This window comes from Cygnus atratus, chromosome 6 (genome assembly GCF_013377495.2).
Source record: "Cygnus atratus isolate AKBS03 ecotype Queensland, Australia chromosome 6, CAtr_DNAZoo_HiC_assembly, whole genome shotgun sequence".
Classification (NCBI taxonomy): domain Eukaryota; kingdom Metazoa; phylum Chordata; class Aves; order Anseriformes; family Anatidae; genus Cygnus; species Cygnus atratus.
The window spans coordinates 27363562-27370178 of NC_066367.1; the positions used below are offsets into that span (position 1 = coordinate 27363562).

At 37.1% G+C, this 6617-nt stretch overlaps 1 long non-coding RNA gene across 1 annotated transcript; it reads left to right on the forward strand.

Moving 5' to 3' along the window:
• Positions 1 to 1736: 1736 nt before the first annotated feature.
• On the forward strand, positions 1737 to 6202 carry LOC126913362 (uncharacterized). Its single transcript, XR_007708526.1, has 3 exons — positions 1737 to 1766; positions 2857 to 2947; positions 6154 to 6202. It is a non-coding gene; the product is annotated as an uncharacterized LOC126913362 (long non-coding RNA).
• Positions 6203 to 6617: the final 415 nt, after the last annotated feature.

The window sequence follows — 6617 nt, forward strand, 5'->3', positions numbered from 1 at the left end:
TCCATTAGCTTCTCTACTGCTGTGATGATTGTGGCTGTGAGGCATGAGTATTACCTGAACTTTCTATGACCTAATCAAGCTCAGGTAAACATAAAAAAACGGGCCTAATTTCTCTTCCTTTGTGCTCTTAGAATTGAAATGATACTTTCAAGGTAAAGGGGTCATCATCTCTTTTCTGCCAGCTATGCTTTTCTTTCTCATTCAGGTTGTGAATGTATTGTGAAAACTCAGCAAAACCAACTTCACGTATGAGCTTAGACTTTACTTTCTGATCAGATAACAGTTATTTGTGTACAGTACTTAGAAATCAGAATCATCATTCATAGTTCTATTGTATGAATGTGTCCGAGGGAGAAAAAGAAAGGAAAGTCCCTGCCACAGAGAGCAGTTTCACTTTTTATTGGATTCAAGGTGATAGAAACGATAGCTGGCACTTCAATTTCACTAGATTCACTAGATTATTATTGGCAGCACTTATGAAAAAGCAAAGCTTTCTTCACCTCTCCATGATTCTCTTTGTGAGGAACATTGGTTTTCTGGTGGTGATAGCAGTAATGTAACTATTACAGCAATGATTTTATCAGTGATTAGATAATTAGATATTGGAATAAAAGTCTGTGTTTTTTGTTGTTGTTGTTTTTGCCAAGAAAGATACAGGACAAAGACTTGATAACTATCAGCATTAGTTCAGGATTTCCTGTACACCATTCACCCCAAATATCTGAGGGAGGACCTTTTGGGGAAGGCTTTCTCCATATTTCATGTTTTTAAATTTCATGCAGTCTCTGAGACACCCAACTGAACTGTATGTGTTAACTCCCACCTCTCATCCTCGTTACAGCTGGGTGCTGACACATTTGACACATTTATCTTTTATAAAAAGCTGTGGCAGTTCCAATGCTGTGACCAGCAGTACCAGGTGGTCTGGTAGTGGGAGCTCAGGCTGGGCGGCAGAGTGAGGGACTGGGGTGCTTTGCTGCCTAACAGAGACTCAGGCACAAAATATGATGATGTTAAATTTACATGATAAATTTACATGATAAGCAACCTCACTACTTTGATAGAAGAAAGAAATTAAGAAATTAATCCTGCCTGAGCACATGGAATGCAATTATGTTTTATAGCTTTCCTTTGGTTCTACCTTCCTGCCCATCCTCAAAAAGGAATTTATTTCTACTGGGGGGACCCAGCAAAGTCATGTGTGTGTTTGGACGATTTGATCTGCTTTGGAAAAAGCTCATTAGTATTGTATTGATTTTAATTGTATCAACCTTGTGTTTACTCTTGGTTATACCTCTTCTATTTTTTTATATATTTTTAAAATTTATTTAGTTAGTTTATTTTAGTTTTAGCCCAATGGGGGAGAACTCTGAAATTAAAGCTTCAAAGTACTTTTCTGACATTACTGAATATTTACCACCTTGTGTAGGTTATATGTTATGATTACTTAGTTTCAGAGACCGATGAGCAAACACCCTAAGTTCTTTTATGGATTTTTAACTGTGAGGGGAATCTTCACACCATCTATCTTTGGTTAGTTAGGGATCTGACTTAGATGTCATTCAAAAGCTCAAAGTCTGCAATTCCCTATATATCAGTGAAGAAATACAACCACCTTTTGAGTGAAATTTTAGGATACTGAAATTAGCTCTCTTGTATGGAGAGTGTAGGTATTATCCAGTATTTAAATAATTAGAAAAATTATTGTTGTTGTCCACAGGTCCTCGGGTTACCTAAGAAGCCCAGGGTATTACGCAAAAATGAATGTGAGTCTCCCAATTCCTATGATTACACTCTTAGCAACTGGAGAATTTATTTTGTGTCATAATTTACAGAAACAGTAAGAACATGAGCATATTGTACGCTGCACTTTTCTTATCACTGTCAAAAAATTGTCAGTTTTCAGCTTTCCATGCTATTGAGGGTAAAACTCAAAAATTTACAGCAGACAGAGGCCTTACACACCTATTTTCTCATCCACTTTCCCACTGCATTAGGTTAGATCAAAGTAAGTCGGAAACTATTTTCTCTAATGAGCACCAAGGGTTGCAATTTAGTGATACAAAGAGCTTTGCCCTACACTTACGTTGTATTTCAATAACTCAGAAGAGCCTATGTTTTACCACTTAGACATGTTGATCATGCTGGAAGATGCAAAAGAGAAGATCAGTTCATGTTAGTTATCAAAAATCACTGTGTTTTTTAGAGGCATCTTTCTCTAGGGGAAACATATAGCTTCATAGGCTTTTGGGAAGGTATCCTCTAGGAACTCACTCCAGGTTAGCAGTGTAGGACTATTTGGTCTCTGGCAGAAGACTGCGCCTGGATTAAGAGATGCACCTGAACCAATGGCTGTGTTCTTTCCTCAGACATATATAATATTACACATGAGATCTTGGGCACATGATATAAATTACCAGGTTGAAAGTGTTGGTATGTGAAAAGAAGTTGAAAGTCATTGGAGCTCTGCAATCCACCCATTGGATTGTACTCCATTTCCCAGGACTGTGTCCTGCATTTTCACTACATACCCCTGTGCTGTGTGTACACCTGTGTCTGGGAGTTCCTCACAAGCTCATCCTGCAGCACTTGCCAAGGTTCTGTATTGAACTTTCAGGACTGAAAAGTTGCCACTTTTCAATCTTCGCAGAACCACACCCAAAGTTTTGCTCAACAAGAGCAATGGATATTTGAATGCAAAGATGAAAGGGATAAGAGAGGCTGTGATTTACATGCTAAGACCAGTCCCACATTTTCTCAGGCAAGCTAGGATCTGGGAGATTTCCAAGGAAGAAGCTGGACTTTGAGGCACGGCTGAGGAGAATTCTAATGCAATTCAAATTATTTTCTATTAAGTCCACAGCAAAGACCTGTTTGCTTAAAATGCCGGCGTTCTGGCTGCACACTCCACTGCTGAATAAATCCTTGGGTAGTCTGCTCCAAACAGGTAACTAATCTTTGGATAATTTAGCTGCATGAGAGTGCTAAACTAATTCCCATTTATTCTCATTAGGTTCCTGTGCTCTCCTGCCCACTTCATTTGGGCTGGAATCCAGCTGACGAGGGCTCAGAGGGCTGGAGGTGGAATCCAGGTCTGATGACAGTTGCTAAAAACTCATTTATTTTCCAGGCAATAGTATTTATTTAATTTACATTTTAATAGAGTGTTATTTCAAATACTAATCAAGCTACCTGCTACCTTCAGGTGTCTCTCATTCTAGGCACAAAATAAAGAAAAATATTTGCTGCCGTTCAAGCTCACACTCAAAGTTCAGCAAAGCACTTAAGCATGTGTTTAGCTTTATGCATGTTTAAAAATTAATTTCATATTAGAATTGGCTGAGTTTGATTCTACCAATACTTTTTGAGATGTAAATCATATTATCCTTTTCAGTCCTCTCATAAGTTTCTAATTTAGCAAACACACTAACAATAATTTGCATAGAAGGTGTTGAATTTTCCCCTTTCCATGGTCTGTCTTTATGAAAACATATTTTTTCAAAATTTTTTTTAAAGATAAAGGGCTTTTTGTTTTTACTATATTTAAGAAAAAAAAGGTGTGGACAAAATGTATAATAAAGCTAAATTTTTGTTTGGAAAACTGTTTTTTTTTTTTTTTTTTTTTTTTAATCTATGAAACCCAGATATTTTTTGAAGAATCTCTCACCCCATAATGTAGTATATTTAAGAGTAGAAAATTTCTTTTAAAAAATTATTTTCTCATGACCTAATTAGAGCCAGTGGTAACATTTACTACAACTCTCTTAATACTTACATATTTTTCTGAGAGACAAACAGAAGGCAAAAGAAGGCACAGCTGTCTGTGTAAGACAAATGGGAAATGAGGGAGAGAATTATAAAATAAACTGGACACATTATCTGGAGAAGACACAATAAGAACAGCAAGCAACTGAATGATTTTCTTGAATCCCCTTTTCCACCAGGGAACATGTTAATCTCTTCAATATTAATCTTAAATTTCTCTGTCATTGTTTAAATCTGTGTTTGCCATGTCAGCTTCTGATTCCAAGGGAAGATAATTGCACTTGGAAAGGTGACTGGTAGTTAATTGGTTAGGTGTTCTTGAGTGATTTCTTTGAATATAAGGAGAAAAAAAAAGAACTGGTGAATGATGCACAGCAAGATATTAACTGAGTAAAGATAAAGAAATTCAGGAAGGTTTTTTGTTTGTTTGTTTGTTTGTTTTAATTTTTAAAATTTATTTATTATTTCCCTCTGTGCAAAGACTTCTATGGTCTGTGAGTTGCTTGAGCCTGACAGAACAGCTGAGGTTCATCAGGCATCTACAGTGCAACATGCCTGGCAGCTCACTGGACCATATGGGAGTTATCAGTGGGAAATCAATTGTAAACAGTATAAACTATACAGAGTACCAGGGCTGCAGGAGGTGGAAAATAGGATGTTCTTATATAACCAGTGTGGAGCAATACAAACATCTGAGGAGGTGAAAGAAATGGAAATAATCAGACCATCCAGTTTGGGCAGGTGGTATTGCAGGAAAAAAAAAAAAGCTAAACCATAAAATTGGCTTTGGACCTTGAAAGAAAATGCTTAACAATATAGCATGATGGTGGAAATCTTTCTTTCACATAAGAAAACTACTCTCAAATCTTGCACAGGTTCCTAAGTTCCTATGTATTAGCAGAAAAATCAAAATCAGCAGTTACCAGACTCTTTACAGGACAGCATGCCCTTTTAATGCTAACATTGCCATCATGACAATGATCCTATCTGACCTTCCTCTTTGTACCTCATAGGCCAGACCAGCTGTTTTTCCAACAAAACTGCATAGTTAATAAAGAGGGACAAAGCTGTATTTCTCCCCCTTGGGCTTTTCAACAGTACAACTACTTCTGTATGAGATAGAGCTGGAGGTGAGGTTGAGGACCTCTTCATGGACAGACCATTTTAATTGCCCAAACCTGGAGGGTATTTGTGAGGTATCTTTCTGAGTTCAGGCCTCATCAATATGTCTGGACAGCGGAGAGACATTGATAACACGGATGAAATCTTAGGGGGGGGGGGTGGAGGAAATGGAGCAGATGAGGTGGGATAAATGGAAGATTTGATCTGCTCTTGTAGGCCATTCAGATAAAGAAGTTATTTTTTGTTTGAATGTATTGTATTGTTCATGTTATGGAGGCTTGCTATTCCAAGCACCCTACCTTGAAGTTTAGGCAGCTATACCTGTAAAGCGTAGTAAGAGCTACCTAAAAGCCAGATTCCAGGTATATTCAGGGAATGATGAGCAGATGAATTATACCGGCAGAACTCAGTGGAACTGCTCATCTGCACAAACTGTCTGGAGGAATGAGGGACAGAGAAACTGACTCCCAGATGCACAAGGAATTCATAAACTGCAATATTTATTTGCTGAGTATACTTTCCTGAGAGTGCCGTAAATATAGTCCTAGGTATTAGGGAACTAGTACCAAACAGGAAGACACTCGAGGCCTCCAGTTGTTGCTGAGACTGTGTGGCAGACAAGAAAATATATTCTGAGATTTAAACTATATACAACTGAAATGCCTACCACCACTTGGTCAGTAGAGCTAGAAAGGCAAATCAGTTTTCCTGGTTTCCCATCTAGCACCTCCACAGCATGATTCCTCTTTCAGGTCCAACAGTCCTCCTAGGGAAAATGGCTAGCATGGTAGTATGCTTTCTGCATAAAGTTTGCAGTAAAGTACCATGCTTTTCTGAAACAGTAGCTGAAAATATGTAATAACTATTTCCCTTTCACTGACCTTAATCTTTGAATTTTCTCTTCAGATCTTAATTTGAATATAAATTACAAATTATTCAAAACTTTTCATGGAAAATGTCTAAAGCAGAACTATTGCCCGCCTATCTATTGCTTCCTTTTCTTATCATTGTAAAGATATTCTTAGTACAACTGAAAATTACCACAAAAACCATCATGATTTAAGTGAGGGTGTAGAATAGGTTTCATAGCATGCTATGGCTATCATAAAAATGATTCTCAGTTGTTAAAGTTGATTCTGTCTTTTAATGTTTCCTCATAACTTGGTGCTTTAAAATGGTCTGTCTTTGGAACTTACAACAGCTTTGCTCATTTAAACATGTTTTCTTCTCTGAATTTTGGAGAGTGGTCCTTTATTATTTCTACAGGGCATCAGTCAATAAAGGACTTTGTGTACTAGAAACTCTCCAAGACCATCATACATAGTGCTGGATATCCATCACGAATTCATCTAGACCCAACCAAATTAGAAGCGTATTGAACTGTGTCTATATCAACCTTTAAGGACCTGTCAATAAACAAGTGTATTCAATATATCGACTTTTAGAAATTATACCAGCTGCATTTTAACGAGTATGAATATCCATCTTCGTGTGTTCTATATCTGTATCTATACCTATACATATATTTATTTCTGTATATATGCTATATATATTAAAAACAGCATGCCTAGAAAAGAATGTCAACATAGGTATAAAAGCTTATAATATTCAAGATAAGCCAACATGCAGAAAACATTTGAAGGTTCTAGAGGGTTCCTGCCAAACAGAGTGTACTAAATTAGTGACTGATGATGTTTCTTAAAACCTTCCCATTATGGACGTGTATGGTA